This window comes from Schistocerca gregaria, chromosome 7 (assembly GCF_023897955.1).
Source record: "Schistocerca gregaria isolate iqSchGreg1 chromosome 7, iqSchGreg1.2, whole genome shotgun sequence".
In the NCBI taxonomy this organism is placed as follows: Eukaryota; Metazoa; Arthropoda; class Insecta; order Orthoptera; family Acrididae; genus Schistocerca; species Schistocerca gregaria.
Window position 1 is genome coordinate 109,260,269 of NC_064926.1, and position 16,039 is coordinate 109,276,307.

The 16,039-nt window shown below is 50.8% G+C and overlaps 8 non-coding genes across 8 annotated transcripts; all 8 read right to left on the minus strand.

The window, feature by feature from the left end:
• Window positions 1-1,436: 1,436 nt before the first annotated feature.
• On the minus strand, window positions 1,437-1,520 carry Trnal-uaa (transfer RNA leucine (anticodon UAA)). Its single transcript has one exon. It is a non-coding gene; the product is annotated as a tRNA-Leu (tRNA).
• Window positions 1,521-3,286: 1,766 nt separating this feature from the next.
• Window positions 3,287-3,370, minus strand: Trnal-uaa (transfer RNA leucine (anticodon UAA)). Its single transcript has one exon. It is a non-coding gene; the product is annotated as a tRNA-Leu (tRNA).
• A 1,766-nt stretch (window positions 3,371-5,136) lies between these two features.
• On the minus strand, window positions 5,137-5,220 carry Trnal-uaa (transfer RNA leucine (anticodon UAA)). Its single transcript has one exon. It is a non-coding gene; the product is annotated as a tRNA-Leu (tRNA).
• A 1,766-nt stretch (window positions 5,221-6,986) lies between these two features.
• Trnal-uaa (transfer RNA leucine (anticodon UAA)) lies at window positions 6,987-7,070 on the minus strand. The gene has a single exon. It is a non-coding gene; the product is annotated as a tRNA-Leu (tRNA).
• Window positions 7,071-8,836: 1,766 nt separating this feature from the next.
• On the minus strand, window positions 8,837-8,920 carry Trnal-uaa (transfer RNA leucine (anticodon UAA)). The gene has a single exon. It is a non-coding gene; the product is annotated as a tRNA-Leu (tRNA).
• A 1,766-nt stretch (window positions 8,921-10,686) lies between these two features.
• Trnal-uaa (transfer RNA leucine (anticodon UAA)) lies at window positions 10,687-10,770 on the minus strand. The gene has a single exon. It is a non-coding gene; the product is annotated as a tRNA-Leu (tRNA).
• Window positions 10,771-12,536: 1,766 nt separating this feature from the next.
• Window positions 12,537-12,620, minus strand: Trnal-uaa (transfer RNA leucine (anticodon UAA)). The gene has a single exon. It is a non-coding gene; the product is annotated as a tRNA-Leu (tRNA).
• A 1,766-nt stretch (window positions 12,621-14,386) lies between these two features.
• Trnal-uaa (transfer RNA leucine (anticodon UAA)) lies at window positions 14,387-14,470 on the minus strand. Its single transcript has one exon. It is a non-coding gene; the product is annotated as a tRNA-Leu (tRNA).
• Between the last annotated feature and the right edge of the window lie 1,569 nt (window positions 14,471-16,039).

Below are 16,039 nucleotides of genomic sequence, written 5' to 3' on the forward strand. Positions count from 1 at the left end.
AGGATCGAACTGTCGACCTTCACTTTACAATACTTAGGCACTGCCCCGGCGGTACCGACGCATACGTACTGAAACGTCTTTGGATCGTCAGTGAGTACTTCATATTAGAAATTTCGTGTTGGCCCTGATGTGCATTAAAGGGCGGATTTCTTCAGTGGAAGTCAGTTCTGCGCCTAGTCACAGTATATCGCCCTAGCAGCACCAGGAAAACGGGTTCAGATGTGCTCGCCTTCCACTCGGCGTTGAGCGCCTACAGCGAGATAGCCTTCGTCCTCTGGCGCCAGGAGGGAAGGCGACACATCACGGCGCAAACAGCTTGTAGGGGAAGGCAGTGGTGGTGTGTCGGTCAGCGTGGTTGCTTCCCAAGTAGCTGATCCGGGTTCGAAACCCGGACACCACACGGAAGTTGTCTCCTTTACTCAGGAGAGTGTGTTCAACGCTACTTGATCTTCGAATTTCCGAACAGTTGTGGTACGAATGGTTTTCCTCCACCCCTCGTCTCGCTCCGCGAAGGCTAGTGCGGATTACGATTCACAGCATCGTGTGTCCTCATGTGTCGACTTGTCTCGACTTTGCTCGGCTGACGCGAAAGCTGACGCTTGCAAATGGCCGTATATGTAGAGGACTGGCGCTAGAAACGACTGGGAGACGCCAAATCGACAAACACACAACGGACTCTTTCATTTGACAGTGGCCGCAGGTTCGCCCCTGTGCGTACCGAGAAGCAAGAGAGGTGTCAGCGTGCTGGACCGCAGGATTTCCGCGCAGCAGACTCAAAAACTAAGGAAAAAGGCAAAACTGAAGAAACCAATAGCTCGCGGACTTCCTAGGTGGTCACCCACCTGAGTACTAACCACGCCCAACGCTGTCGAATTTCGGTGATCGGGCATGGACCCGTGTCTTTGGCGTGGCATACAAGTTGGCGAGAACGTCGCCAGACGGGCGGACGCCTTAGTCCTTGTACAGATCACTTGGGATTTGCCTTTTAGGGAAACAAAATGGAATAGCCCTTGGTGGGATCGAACCCACAGCCCCCTCGTTATTAGCATAATAACACTCTAACTTGGTGAGCTTATTGCCCGCGCAATACGGCCGCTTCAGGACTCCACTACCCCAACCGCCGTTTCATCTATCTTTATTAAGGCCCTGCCATTCATTGAAACACGTACGTGTCACTGTTGACTCATTTTCGCCTGTCGCTTCGAGCCCAGAGCCACAACACAACGACCACGGAAACGTCCGTGAGAAGAGCTAAAACTCGACACAGGAAAAGTATGTTCCGCTATTTCTTTTTGACTGCTCAGCCTATGGGACGTGAGAAGCCAGCACTGCTGCCACTGTCTTCCCTAGCAAAACCTCCATGGCGTGTTTCTGCGTAATTTACTTGTTCTACAACATGAATGGAGTAGGTTAGTTTCTGAATGATTAAAATGCATTGTCAGATGTGGGGTTCGAACCCACGCTCCCTTTCGGGAACCAGAGCTTAAATCTGGCGCCTTAGACCGCTCGGCCAATCTGACGTGTGAGACAACAGCCCCAGTGACTTCCGTCTCTAGCATTATCTCAAGAACCTGACTGCGAAATCTGTTTCTTTTTTCGGTAGGACGGAATTATGTCAGTCTTACAATATTTAAGGCGCAATGTCAGATGTGGCGTAGGAAACGCATCCCGCGCTCTTCCGTCGTATCCAGTTTGAACTGTAACTAGCACAACTGTATTTAGTAATAGGATAATTTCCACATTGACGCAAAAGAAAGCAGATATTAGCAAACGGCATCTAAGGCCGTTTCCTAGCAACAGCCACGCTGTGCATTACGTACTCGTGGGAAGCCAACGAAATACTTCGTGTGAGGATCGAACTGTCGACCTTCACTTTACAATACTTAGGCACTGCCCCGGCGGTACCGACGCATACGTACTGAAACGTCTTTGGATCGTCAGTGAGTACTTCATATTAGAAATTTCGTGTTGGCCCTGATGTGCATTAAAGGGCGGATTTCTTCAGTGGAAGTCAGTTCTGCGCCTAGTCACAGTATATCGCCCTAGCAGCACCAGGAAAACGGGTTCAGATGTGCTCGCCTTCCACTCGGCGTTGAGCGCCTACAGCGAGATAGCCTTCGTCCTCTGGCGCCAGGAGGGAAGGCGACACATCACGGCGCAAACAGCTTGTAGGGGAAGGCAGTGGTGGTGTGTCGGTCAGCGTGGTTGCTTCCCAAGTAGCTGATCCGGGTTCGAAACCCGGACACCACACGGAAGTTGTCTCCTTTACTCAGGAGAGTGTGTTCAACGCTACTTGATCTTCGAATTTCCGAACAGTTGTGGTACGAATGGTTTTCCTCCACCCCTCGTCTCGCTCCGCGAAGGCTAGTGCGGATTACGATTCACAGCATCGTGTGTCCTCATGTGTCGACTTGTCTCGACTTTGCTCGGCTGACGCGAAAGCTGACGCTTGCAAATGGCCGTATATGTAGAGGACTGGCGCTAGAAACGACTGGGAGACGCCAAATCGACAAACACACAACGGACTCTTTCATTTGACAGTGGCCGCAGGTTCGCCCCTGTGCGTACCGAGAAGCAAGAGAGGTGTCAGCGTGCTGGACCGCAGGATTTCCGCGCAGCAGACTCAAAAACTAAGGAAAAAGGCAAAACTGAAGAAACCAATAGCTCGCGGACTTCCTAGCTGGTCACCCACCTGAGTACTAACCACGCCCAACGCTGTCGAATTTCGGTGATCGGGCATGGACCCGTGTCTTTGGCGTGGCATACAAGTTGGCGAGAACGTCGCCAGACGGGCGGACGCCTTAGTCCTTGTACAGATCACTTGGGATTTGCCTTTTAGGGAAACAAAATGGAATAGCCCTTGGTGGGATCGAACCCACAGCCCCCTCGTTATTAGCATAATAACACTCTAACTTGGTGAGCTTATTGCCCGCGCAATACGGCCGCTTCAGGACTCCACTACCCCAACCGCCGTTTCATCTATCTTTATTAAGGCCCTGCCATTCATTGAAACACTTACGTGTCACTGTTGACTCATTTTCGCCTGTCGCTTCGAGCCCAGAGCCACAACACAACGACCACGGAAACGTCCGTGAGAAGAGCTAAAACTCGACACAGGAAAAGTATGTTCCGCTATTTCTTTTTGACTGCTCAGCCTATGGGACGTGAGACGCCAGCACTGCTGCCACTGTCTTCCCTAGCAAAACCTCCATGGCGTGTTTCTGCGTAATTTACTTGTTCTACAACATGAATGGAGTAGGTTAGTTTCTGAATGATTAAAATGCATTGTCAGATGTGGGGTTCGAACCCACGCTCCCTTTCGGGAACCAGAGCTTAAATCTGGCGCCTTAGACCGCTCGGCCAATCTGACGTGTGAGACAACAGTCCCAGTGACTTCCGTCTCTAGCATTATCTCAAGAACCTGACTGCGAAATCTGTTTCTTTTTTCGGTAGGACGGAATTATGTCAGTCTTACAATATTTAAGGCGCAATGTCAGATGTGGCGTAGGAAACGCATCCCGCGCTCTTCCGTCGTATCCAGTTTGAACTGTAACTAGCACAACTGTATTTAGTAATAGGATAATTTCCACATTGACGCAAAAGAAAGCAGATTTTAGCAAACGGCATCTAAGGCCGTTTCCTAGCAACAGCCACGCTGTGCATTACGTACTCGTGGGAAGCCAACGAAATACTTCGTGTGAGGATCGAACTGTCGACCTTCACTTTACAATACTTAGGCACTGCCCCGGCGGTACCGACGCATACGTACTGAAACGTCTTTGGATCGTCAGTGAGTACTTCATATTAGAAATTTCGTGTTGGCCCTGATGTGCATTAAAGGGCGGATTTCTTCAGTGGAAGTCAGTTCTGCGCCTAGTCACAGTATATCGCCCTAGCAGCACCAGGAAAACGGGTTCAGATGTGCTCGCCTTCCACTCGGCGTTGAGCGCCTACAGCGAGATAGCCTTCGTCCTCTGGCGCCAGGAGGGAAGGCGACACATCACGGCGCAAACAGCTTGTAGGGGAAGGCAGTGGTGGTGTGTCGGTCAGCGTGGTTGCTTCCCAAGTAGTTGATCCGGGTTCGAAACCCGGACACCACACGGAAGTTGTTTCCTTTACTCAGGAGAGTGTGTTCAACGCTACTTGATCTTCGAATTTCCGAACAGTTGTGGTACGAATGGTTTTCCTCCACCCCTCGTCTCGCTCCGCGAAGGCTAGTGCGGATTACGATTCACAGCATCGTGTGTCCTCATGTGTCGACTTGTCTCGACTGTGCTCGGCTGACGCGAAAGCTGACGCTTGCAAATGGCCGTATATGTAGAGGACTGGCGCTAGAAACGACTGGGAGACGCCAAATCGACAAACACACAACGGACTCTTTCATTTGACAGTGGCCGCAGGTTCGCCCCTGTGCGTACCGAGAAGCAAGAGAGGTGTCAGCGTGCTGGACCGCAGGATTTCCGCGCAGCAGACTCAAAAACTAAGGAAAAAGGCAAAACTGAAGAAACCAATAGCTCGCGGACTTCCTAGGTGGTCACCCACCTGAGTACTAACCACGCCCAACGCTGTCGAATTTCGGTGATCGGGCATGGACCCGTGTCTTTGGCGTGGCATACAAGTTGGCGAGAACGTCGCCAGACGGGCGGACGCCTTAGTCCTTGTACAGATCACTTGGGATTTGCCTTTTAGGGAAACAAAATGGAATAGCCCTTGGTGGGATCGAACCCACAGCCCCCTCGTTATTAGCATAATAACACTCTAACTTGGTGAGCTTATTGCCCGCGCAATACGGCCGCTTCAGGACTCCACTACCCCAACCGCCGTTTCATCTATCTTTATTAAGGCCCTGCCATTCATTGAAACACGTACGTGTCACTGTTGACTCATTTTCGCCTGTCGCTTCGAGCCCAGAGCCACAACACAACGACCACGGAAACGTCCGTGAGAAGAGCTAAAACTCGACACAGGAAAAGTATGTTCCGCTATTTCTTTTTGACTGCTCAGCCTATGGGACGTGAGAAGCCAGCACTGCTGCCACTGTCTTCCCTAGCAAAACCTCCATGGCGTGTTTCTGCGTAATTTACTTGTTCTACAACATGAATGGAGTAGGTTAGTTTCTGAATGATTAAAATGCATTGTCAGATGTGGGGTTCGAACCCACGCTCCCTTTCGGGAACCAGAGCTTAAATCTGGCGCCTTAGACCGCTCGGCCAATCTGACGTGTGAGACAACAGTCCCAGTGACTTCCGTCTCTAGCATTATCTCAAGAACCTGACTGCGAAATCTGTTTCTTTTTTCGGTAGGACGGAATTATGTCAGTCTTACAATATTTAAGGCGCAATGTCAGATGTGGCGTAGGAAACGCATCCCGCGCTCTTCCGTCGTATCCAGTTTGAACTGTAACTAGCACAACTGTATTTAGTAATAGGATAATTTCCACATTGACGCAAAAGAAAGCAGATATTAGCAAACGGCATCTAAGGCCGTTTCCTAGCAACAGCCACGCTGTGCATTACGTACTCGTGGGAAGCCAACGAAATACTTCGTGTGAGGATCGAACTGTCGACCTTCACTTTACAATACTTAGGCACTGCCCCGGCGGTACCGACGCATACGTACTGAAACGTCTTTGGATCGTCAGTGAGTACTTCATATTAGAAATTTCGTGTTGGCCCTGATGTGCATTAAAGGGCGGATTTCTTCAGTGGAAGTCAGTTCTGCGCCTAGTCACAGTATATCGCCCTAGCAGCACCAGGAAAACGGGTTCAGATGTGCTCGCCTTCCACTCGGCGTTGAGCGCCTACAGCGAGATAGCCTTCGTCCTCTGGCGCCAGGAGGGAAGGCGACACATCACGGCGCAAACAGCTTGTAGGGGAAGGCAGTGGTGGTGTGTCGGTCAGCGTGGTTGCTTCCCAAGTAGCTGATCCGGGTTCGAAACCCGGACACCACACGGAAGTTGTCTCCTTTACTCAGGAGAGTGTGTTCAACGCTACTTGATCTTCGAATTTCCGAACAGTTGTGGTACGAATGGTTTTCCTCCACCCCTCGTCTCGCTCCGCGAAGGCTAGTGCGGATTACGATTCACAGCATCGTGTGTCCTCATGTGTCGACTTGTCTCGACTTTGCTCGGCTGACGCGAAAGCTGACGCTTGCAAATGGCCGTATATGTAGAGGACTGGCGCTAGAAACGACTGGGAGACGCCAAATCGACAAACACACAACGGACTCTTTCATTTGACAGTGGCCGCAGGTTCGCCCCTGTGCGTACCGAGAAGCAAGAGAGGTGTCAGCGTGCTGGACCGCAGGATTTCCGCGCAGCAGACTCAAAAACTAAGGAAAAAGGCAAAACTGAAGAAACCAATAGCTCGCGGACTTCCTAGGTGGTCACCCACCTGAGTACTAACCACGCCCAACGCTGTCGAATTTCGGTGATCGGGCATGGACCCGTGTCTTTGGCGTGGCATACAAGTTGGCGAGATCGTCGCCAGACGGGCGGACGCCTTATTCCTTGTACAGATCACTTGGGATTTGCCTTTTAGGGAAACAAAATGGAATAGCCCTTGGTGGGATCGAACCCACAGCCCCCTCGTTATTAGCATAATAACACTCTAACTTGGTGAGCTTATTGCCCGCGCAATACGGCCGCTTCAGGACTCCACTACCCCAACCGCCGTTTCATCTATCTTTATTAAGGCCCTGCCATTCATTGAAACACTTACGTGTCACTGTTGACTCATTTTCGCCTGTCGCTTCGAGCCCAGAGCCACAACACAACGACCACGGAAACGTCCGTGAGAAGAGCTAAAACTCGACACAGGAAAAGTATGTTCCGCTATTTCTTTTTGACTGCTCAGCCTATGGGACGTGAGACGCCAGCACTGCTGCCACTGTCTTCCCTAGCAAAACCTCCATGGCGTGTTTCTGCGTAATTTACTTGTTCTACAACATGAATGGAGTAGGTTAGTTTCTGAATGATTAAAATGCATTGTCAGATGTGGGGTTCGAACCCACGCTCCCTTTCGGTAACCAGAGCTTAAATCTGGCGCCTTAGACCGCTCGGCCAATCTGACGTGTGAGACAACAGTCCCAGTGACTTCCGTCTCTAGCATTATCTCAAGAACCTGACTGCGAAATCTGTTTCTTTTTTCGGTAGGACGGAATTATGTCAGTCTTACAATATTTAAGGCGCAATGTCAGATGTGGCGTAGGAAACGCATCCCGCGCTCTTCCGTCGTATCCAGTTTGAACTGTAACTAGCACAACTGTATTTAGTAATAGGATAATTTCCACATTGACGCAAAAGAAAGCAGATATTAGCAAACGGCATCTAAGGCCGTTTCCTAGCAACAGCCACGCTGTGCATTACGTACTCGTGGGAAGCCAATGAAATACTTCGTGTGAGGATCGAACTGTCGACCTTCACTTTACAATACTTAGGCACTGCCCCGGCGGTACCGACGCATACGTACTGAAACGTCTTTGGATCGTCAGTGAGTACTTCATATTAGAAATTTCGTGTTGGCCCTGATGTGCATTAAAGGGCGGATTTCTTCAGTGGAAGTCAGTTCTGCGCCTAGTCACAGTATATCGCCCTAGCAGCACCAGGAAAACGGGTTCAGATGTGCTCGCCTTCCACTCGGCGTTGAGCGCCTACAGCGAGATAGCCTTCGTCCTCTGGCGCCAGGAGGGAAGGCGACACATCACGGCGCAAACAGCTTGTAGGGGAAGGCAGTGGTGGTGTGTCGGTCAGCGTGGTTGCTTCCCAAGTAGTTGATCCGGGTTCGAAACCCGGACACCACACGGAAGTTGTCTCCTTTACTCAGGAGAGTGTGTTCAACGCTACTTGATCTTCGAATTTCCGAACAGTTGTGGTACGAATGGTTTTCCTCCACCCCTCGTCTCGCTCCGCGAAGGCTAGTGCGGATTACGATTCACAGCATCGTGTGTCCTCATGTGTCGACTTGTCTCGACTTTGCTCGGCTGACGCGAAAGCTGACGCTTGCAAATGGCCGTATATGTAGAGGACTGGCGCTAGAAACGACTGGGAGACGCCAAATCGACAAACACACAACGGACTCTTTCATTTGACAGTGGCCGCAGGTTCGCCCCTGTGCGTACCGAGAAGCAAGAGAGGTGTCAGCGTGCTGGACCGCAGGATTTCCGCGCAGCAGACTCAAAAACTAAGGAAAAAGGCAAAACTGAAGAAACCAATAGCTCGCGGACTTCCTAGGTGGTCACCCACCTGAGTACTAACCACGCCCAACGCTGTCGAATTTCGGTGATCGGGCATGGACCCGTGTCTTTGGCGTGGCATACAAGTTGGCGAGAACGTCGCCAGACGGGCGGACGCCTTAGTCCTTGTACAGATCACTTGGGATTTGCCTTTTAGGGAAACAAAATGGAATAGCCCTTGGTGGGATCGAACCCACAGCCCCCTCGTTATTAGCATAATAACACTCTAACTTGGTGAGCTTATTGCCCGCGCAATACGGCCGCTTCAGGACTCCACTACCCCAACCGCCGTTTCATCTATCTTTATTAAGGCCCTGCCATTCATTGAAACACTTACGTGTCACTGTTGACTCATTTTCGCCTGTCGCTTCGAGCCCAGAGCCACAACACAACGACCACGGAAACGTCCGTGAGAAGAGCTAAAACTCGACACAGGAAAAGTATGTTCCGCTATTTCTTTTTGACTGCTCAGCCTATGGGACGTGAGACGCCAGCACTGCTGCCACTGTCTTCCCTAGCAAAACCTCCATGGCGTGTTTCTGCGTAATTTACTTGTTCTACAACATGAATGGAGTAGGTTAGTTTCTGAATGATTAAAATGCATTGTCAGATGTGGGGTTCGAACCCACGCTCCCTTTCGGTAACCAGAGCTTAAATCTGGCGCCTTAGACCGCTCGGCCAATCTGACGTGTGAGACAACAGTCCCAGTGACTTCCGTCTCTAGCATTATCTCAAGAACCTGACTGCGAAATCTGTTTCTTTTTTCGGTAGGACGGAATTATGTCAGTCTTACAATATTTAAGGCGCAATGTCAGATGTGGCGTAGGAAACGCATCCCGCGCTCTTCCGTCGTATCCAGTTTGAACTGTAACTAGCACAACTGTATTTAGTAATAGGATAATTTCCACATTGACGCAAAAGAAAGCAGATATTAGCAAACGGCATCTAAGGCCGTTTCCTAGCAACAGCCACGCTGTGCATTACGTACTCGTGGGAAGCCAATGAAATACTTCGTGTGAGGATCGAACTGTCGACCTTCACTTTACAATACTTAGGCACTGCCCCGGCGGTACCGACGCATACGTACTGAAACGTCTTTGGATCGTCAGTGAGTACTTCATATTAGAAATTTCGTGTTGGCCCTGATGTGCATTAAAGGGCGGATTTCTTCAGTGGAAGTCAGTTCTGCGCCTAGTCACAGTATATCGCCCTAGCAGCACCAGGAAAACGGGTTCAGATGTGCTCGCCTTCCACTCGGCGTTGAGCGCCTACAGCGAGATAGCCTTCGTCCTCTGGCGCCAGGAGGGAAGGCGACACATCACGGCGCAAACAGCTTGTAGGGGAAGGCAGTGGTGGTGTGTCGGTCAGCGTGGTTGCTTCCCAAGTAGTTGATCCGGGTTCGAAACCCGGACACCACACGGAAGTTGTCTCCTTTACTCAGGAGAGTGTGTTCAACGCTACTTGATCTTCGAATTTCCGAACAGTTGTGGTACGAATGGTTTTCCTCCACCCCTCGTCTCGCTCCGCGAAGGCTAGTGCGGATTACGATTCACAGCATCGTGTGTCCTCATGTGTCGACTTGTCTCGACTTTGCTCGGCTGACGCGAAAGCTGACGCTTGCAAATGGCCGTATATGTAGAGGACTGGCGCTAGAAACGACTGGGAGACGCCAAATCGACAAACACACAACGGACTCTTTCATTTGACAGTGGCCGCAGGTTCGCCCCTGTGCGTACCGAGAAGCAAGAGAGGTGTCAGCGTGCTGGACCGCAGGATTTCCGCGCAGCAGACTCAAAAACTAAGGAAAAAGGCAAAACTGAAGAAACCAATAGCTCGCGGACTTCCTAGGTGGTCACCCACCTGAGTACTAACCACGCCCAACGCTGTCGAATTTCGGTGATCGGGCATGGACCCGTGTCTTTGGCGTGGCATACAAGTTGGCGAGAACGTCGCCAGACGGGCGGACGCCTTAGTCCTTGTACAGATCACTTGGGATTTGCCTTTTAGGGAAACAAAATGGAATAGCCCTTGGTGGGATCGAACCCACAGCCCCCTCGTTATTAGCATAATAACACTCTAACTTGGTGAGCTTATTGCCCGCGCAATACGGCCGCTTCAGGACTCCACTACCCCAACCGCCGTTTCATCTATCTTTATTAAGGCCCTGCCATTCATTGAAACACGTACGTGTCACTGTTGACTCATTTTCGCCTGTCGCTTCGAGCCCAGAGCCACAACACAACGACCACGGAAACGTCCGTGAGAAGAGCTAAAACTCGACACAGGAAAAGTATGTTCCGCTATTTCTTTTTGACTGCTCAGCCTATGGGACGTGAGAAGCCAGCACTGCTGCCACTGTCTTCCCTAGCAAAACCTCCATGGCGTGTTTCTGCGTAATTTACTTGTTCTACAACATGAATGGAGTAGGTTAGTTTCTGAATGATTAAAATGCATTGTCAGATGTGGGGTTCGAACCCACGCTCCCTTTCGGTAACCAGAGCTTAAATCTGGCGCCTTAGACCGCTCGGCCAATCTGACGTGTGAGACAACAGTCCCAGTGACTTCCGTCTCTAGCATTATCTCAAGAACCTGACTGCGAAATCTGTTTCTTTTTTCGGTAGGACGGAATTATGTCAGTCTTACAATATTTAAGGCGCAATGTCAGATGTGGCGTAGGAAACGCATCCCGCGCTCTTCCGTCGTATCCAGTTTGAACTGTAACTAGCACAACTGTATTTAGTAATAGGATAATTTCCACATTGACGCAAAAGAAAGCAGATATTAGCAAACGGCATCTAAGGCCGTTTCCTAGCAACAGCCACGCTGTGCATTACGTACTCGTGGGAAGCCAATGAAATACTTCGTGTGAGGATCGAACTGTCGACCTTCACTTTACAATACTTAGGCACTGCCCCGGCGGTACCGACGCATACGTACTGAAACGTCTTTGGATCGTCAGTGAGTACTTCATATTAGAAATTTCGTGTTGGCCCTGATGTGCATTAAAGGGCGGATTTCTTCAGTGGAAGTCAGTTCTGCGCCTAGTCACAGTATATCGCCCTAGCAGCACCAGGAAAACGGGTTCAGATGTGCTCGCCTTCCACTCGGCGTTGAGCGCCTACAGCGAGATAGCCTTCGTCCTCTGGCGCCAGGAGGGAAGGCGACACATCACGGCGCAAACAGCTTGTAGGGGAAGGCAGTGGTGGTGTGTCGGTCAGCGTGGTTGCTTCCCAAGTAGTTGATCCGGGTTCGAAACCCGGACACCACACGGAAGTTGTCTCCTTTACTCAGGAGAGTGTGTTCAACGCTACTTGATCTTCGAATTTCCGAACAGTTGTGGTACGAATGGTTTTCCTCCACCCCTCGTCTCGCTCCGCGAAGGCTAGTGCGGATTACGATTCACAGCATCGTGTGTCCTCATGTGTCGACTTGTCTCGACTTTGCTCGGCTGACGCGAAAGCTGACGCTTGCAAATGGCCGTATATGTAGAGGACTGGCGCTAGAAACGACTGGGAGACGCCAAATCGACAAACACACAACGGACTCTTTCATTTGACAGTGGCCGCAGGTTCGCCCCTGTGCGTACCGAGAAGCAAGAGAGGTGTCAGCGTGCTGGACCGCAGGATTTCCGCGCAGCAGACTCAAAAACTAAGGAAAAAGGCAAAACTGAAGAAACCAATAGCTCGCGGACTTCCTAGGTGGTCACCCACCTGAGTACTAACCACGCCCAACGCTGTCGAATTTCGGTGATCGGGCATGGACCCGTGTCTTTGGCGTGGCATACAAGTTGGCGAGAACGTCGCCAGACGGGCGGACGCCTTAGTCCTTGTACAGATCACTTGGGATTTGCCTTTTAGGGAAACAAAATGGAATAGCCCTTGGTGGGATCGAACCCACAGCCCCCTCGTTATTAGCATAATAACACTCTAACTTGGTGAGCTTATTGCCCGCGCAATACGGCCGCTTCAGGACTCCACTACCCCAACCGCCGTTTCATCTATCTTTATTAAGGCCCTGCCATTCATTGAAACACGTACGTGTCACTGTTGACTCATTTTCGCCTGTCGCTTCGAGCCCAGAGCCACAACACAACGACCACGGAAACGTCCGTGAGAAGAGCTAAAACTCGACACAGGAAAAGTATGTTCCGCTATTTCTTTTTGACTGCTCAGCCTATGGGACGTGAGAAGCCAGCACTGCTGCCACTGTCTTCCCTAGCAAAACCTCCATGGCGTGTTTCTGCGTAATTTACTTGTTCTACAACATGAATGGAGTAGGTTAGTTTCTGAATGATTAAAATGCATTGTCAGATGTGGGGTTCGAACCCACGCTCCCTTTCGGGAACCAGAGCTTAAATCTGGCGCCTTAGACCGCTCGGCCAATCTGACGTGTGAGACAACAGTCCCAGTGACTTCCGTCTCTAGCATTATCTCAAGAACCTGACTGCGAAATCTGTTTCTTTTTTCGGTAGGACGGAATTATGTCAGTCTTACAATATTTAAGGCGCAATGTCAGATGTGGCGTAGGAAACGCATCCCGCGCTCTTCCGTCGTATCCAGTTTGAACTGTAACTAGCACAACTGTATTTAGTAATAGGATAATTTCCACATTGACGCAAAAGAAAGCAGATATTAGCAAACGGCATCTAAGGCCGTTTCCTAGCAACAGCCACGCTGTGCATTACGTACTCGTGGGAAGCCAACGAAATACTTCGTGTGAGGATCGAACTGTCGACCTTCACTTTACAATACTTAGGCACTGCCCCGGCGGTACCGACGCATACGTACTGAAACGTCTTTGGATCGTCAGTGAGTACTTCATATTAGAAATTTCGTGTTGGCCCTGATGTGCATTAAAGGGCGGATTTCTTCAGTGGAAGTCAGTTCTGCGCCTAGTCACAGTATATCGCCCTAGCAGCACCAGGAAAACGGGTTCAGATGTGCTCGCCTTCCACTCGGCGTTGAGCGCCTACAGCGAGATAGCCTTCGTCCTCTGGCGCCAGGAGGGAAGGCGACACATCACGGCGCAAACAGCTTGTAGGGGAAGGCAGTGGTGGTGTGTCGGTCAGCGTGGTTGCTTCCCAAGTAGCTGATCCGGGTGCGAAACCCGGACACCACACGGAAGTTGTCTCCTTTACTCAGGAGAGTGTGTTCAACGCTACTTGATCTTCGAATTTCCGAACAGTTGTGGTACGAATGGTTTTCCTCCACCCCTCGTCTCGCTCCGCGAAGGCTAGTGCGGATTACGATTCACAGCATCGTGTGTCCTCATGTGTCGACTTGTCTCGACTTTGCTCGGCTGACGCGAAAGCTGACGCTTGCAAATGGCCGTATATGTAGAGGACTGGCGCTAGAAACGACTGGGAGACGCCAAATCGACAAACACACAACGGACTCTTTCATTTGACAGTGGCCGCAGGTTCGCCCCTGTGCGTACCGAGAAGCAAGAGAGGTGTCAGCGTGCTGGACCGCAGGATTTCCGCGCAGCAGACTCAAAAACTAAGGAAAAAGGCAAAACTGAAGAAACCAATAGCTCGCGGACTTCCTAGGTGGTCACCCACCTGAGTACTAACCACGCCCAACGCTGTCGAATTTCGGTGATCGGGCATGGACCCGTGTCTTTGGCGTGGCATACAAGTTGGCGAGAACGTCGCCAGACGGGCGGACGCCTTAGTCCTTGTACAGATCACTTGGGATTTGCCTTTTAGGGAAACAAAATGGAATAGCCCTTGGTGGGATCGAACCCACAGCCCCCTCGTTATTAGCATAATAACACTCTAATTTGGTGAGCTTATTGCCCGCGCAATACGGCCGCTTCAGGACTCCACTACCCCAACCGCCGTTTCATCTATCTTTATTAAGGCCCTGCCATTCATTGAAACACGTACGTGTCACTGTTGACTCATTTTCGCCTGTCGCTTCGAGCCCAGAGCCACAACACAACGACCACGGAAACGTCCGTGAGAAGAGCTAAAACTCGACACAGGAAAAGTATGTTCCGCTATTTCTTTTTGACTGCTCAGCCTATGGGACGTGAGAAGCCAGCACTGCTGCCACTGTCTTCCCTAGCAAAACCTCCATGGCGTGTTTCTGCGTAATTTACTTGTTCTACAACATGAATGGAGTAGGTTAGTTTCTGAATGATTAAAATGCATTGTCAGATGTGGGGTTCGAACCCACGCTCCCTTTCGGGAACCAGAGCTTAAATCTGGCGCCTTAGACCGCTCGGCCAATCTGACGTGTGAGACAACAGTCCCAGTGACTTCCGTCTCTAGCATTATCTCAAGAACCTGACTGCGAAATCTGTTTCTTTTTTCGGTAGGACGGAATTATGTCAGTCTTACAATATTTAAGGCGCAATGTCAGATGTGGCGTAGGAAACGCATCCCGCGCTCTTCCGTCGTATCCAGTTTGAACTGTAACTAGCACAACTGTATTTAGTAATAGGATAATTTCCACATTGACGCAAAAGAAAGCAGATATTAGCAAACGGCATCTAAGGCCGTTTCCTAGCAACAGCCACGCTGTGCATTACGTACTCGTGGGAAGCCAACGAAATACTTCGTGTGAGGATCGAACTGTCGACCTTCACTTTACAATACTTAGGCACTGCCCCGGCGGTACCGACGCATACGTACTGAAACGTCTTTGGATCGTCAGTGAGTACTTCATATTAGAAATTTCGTGTTGGCCCTGATGTGCATTAAAGGGCGGATTTCTTCAGTGGAAGTCAGTTCTGCGCCTAGTCACAGTATATCGCCCTAGCAGCACCAGGAAAACGGGTTCAGATGTGCTCGCCTTCCACTCGGCGTTGAGCGCCTACAGCGAGATAGCCTTCGTCCTCTGGCGCCAGGAGGGAAGGCGACACATCACGGCGCAAACAGCTTGTAGGGGAAGGCAGTGGTGGTGTGTCGGTCAGCGTGGTTGCTTCCCAAGTAGCTGATCCGGGTGCGAAACCCGGACACCACACGGAAGTTGTCTCCTTTACTCAGGAGAGTGTGTTCAACGCTACTTGATCTTCGAATTTCCGAACAGTTGTGGTACGAATGGTTTTCCTCCACCCCTCGTCTCGCTCCGCGAAGGCTAGTGCGGATTACGATTCACAGCATCGTGTGTCCTCATGTGTCGACTTGTCTCGACTTTGCTCGGCTGACGCGAAAGCTGACGCTTGCAAATGGCCGTATATGTAGAGGACTGGCGCTAGAAACGACTGGGAGACGCCAAATCGACAAACACACAACGGACTCTTTCATTTGACAGTGGCCGCAGGTTCGCCCCTGTGCGTACCGAGAAGCAAGAGAGGTGTCAGCGTGCTGGACCGCAGGATTTCCGCGCAGCAGACTCAAAAACTAAGGAAAAAGGCAAAACTGAAGAAACCAATAGCTCGCGGACTTCCTAGGTGGTCACCCACCTGAGTACTAACCACGCCCAACGCTGTCGAATTTCGGTGATCGGGCATGGACCCGTGTCTTTGGCGTGGCATACAAGTTGGCGAGAACGTCGCCAGACGGGCGGACGCCTTAGTCCTTGTACAGATCACTTGGGATTTGCCTTTTAGGGAAACAAAATGGAATAGCCCTTGGTGGGATCGAACCCACAGCCCCCTCGTTATTAGCATAATAACACTCTAACTTGGTGAGCTTATTGCCCGCGCAATACGGCCGCTTCAGGACTCCACTACCCCAACCGCCGTTTCATCTATCTTTATTAAGGCCCTGCCATTCATTGAAACACGTACGTGTCACTGTTGACTCATTTTCGCCTGTCGCTTCGAGCCCAGAGCCACAACACAACGACCACGGAAACGT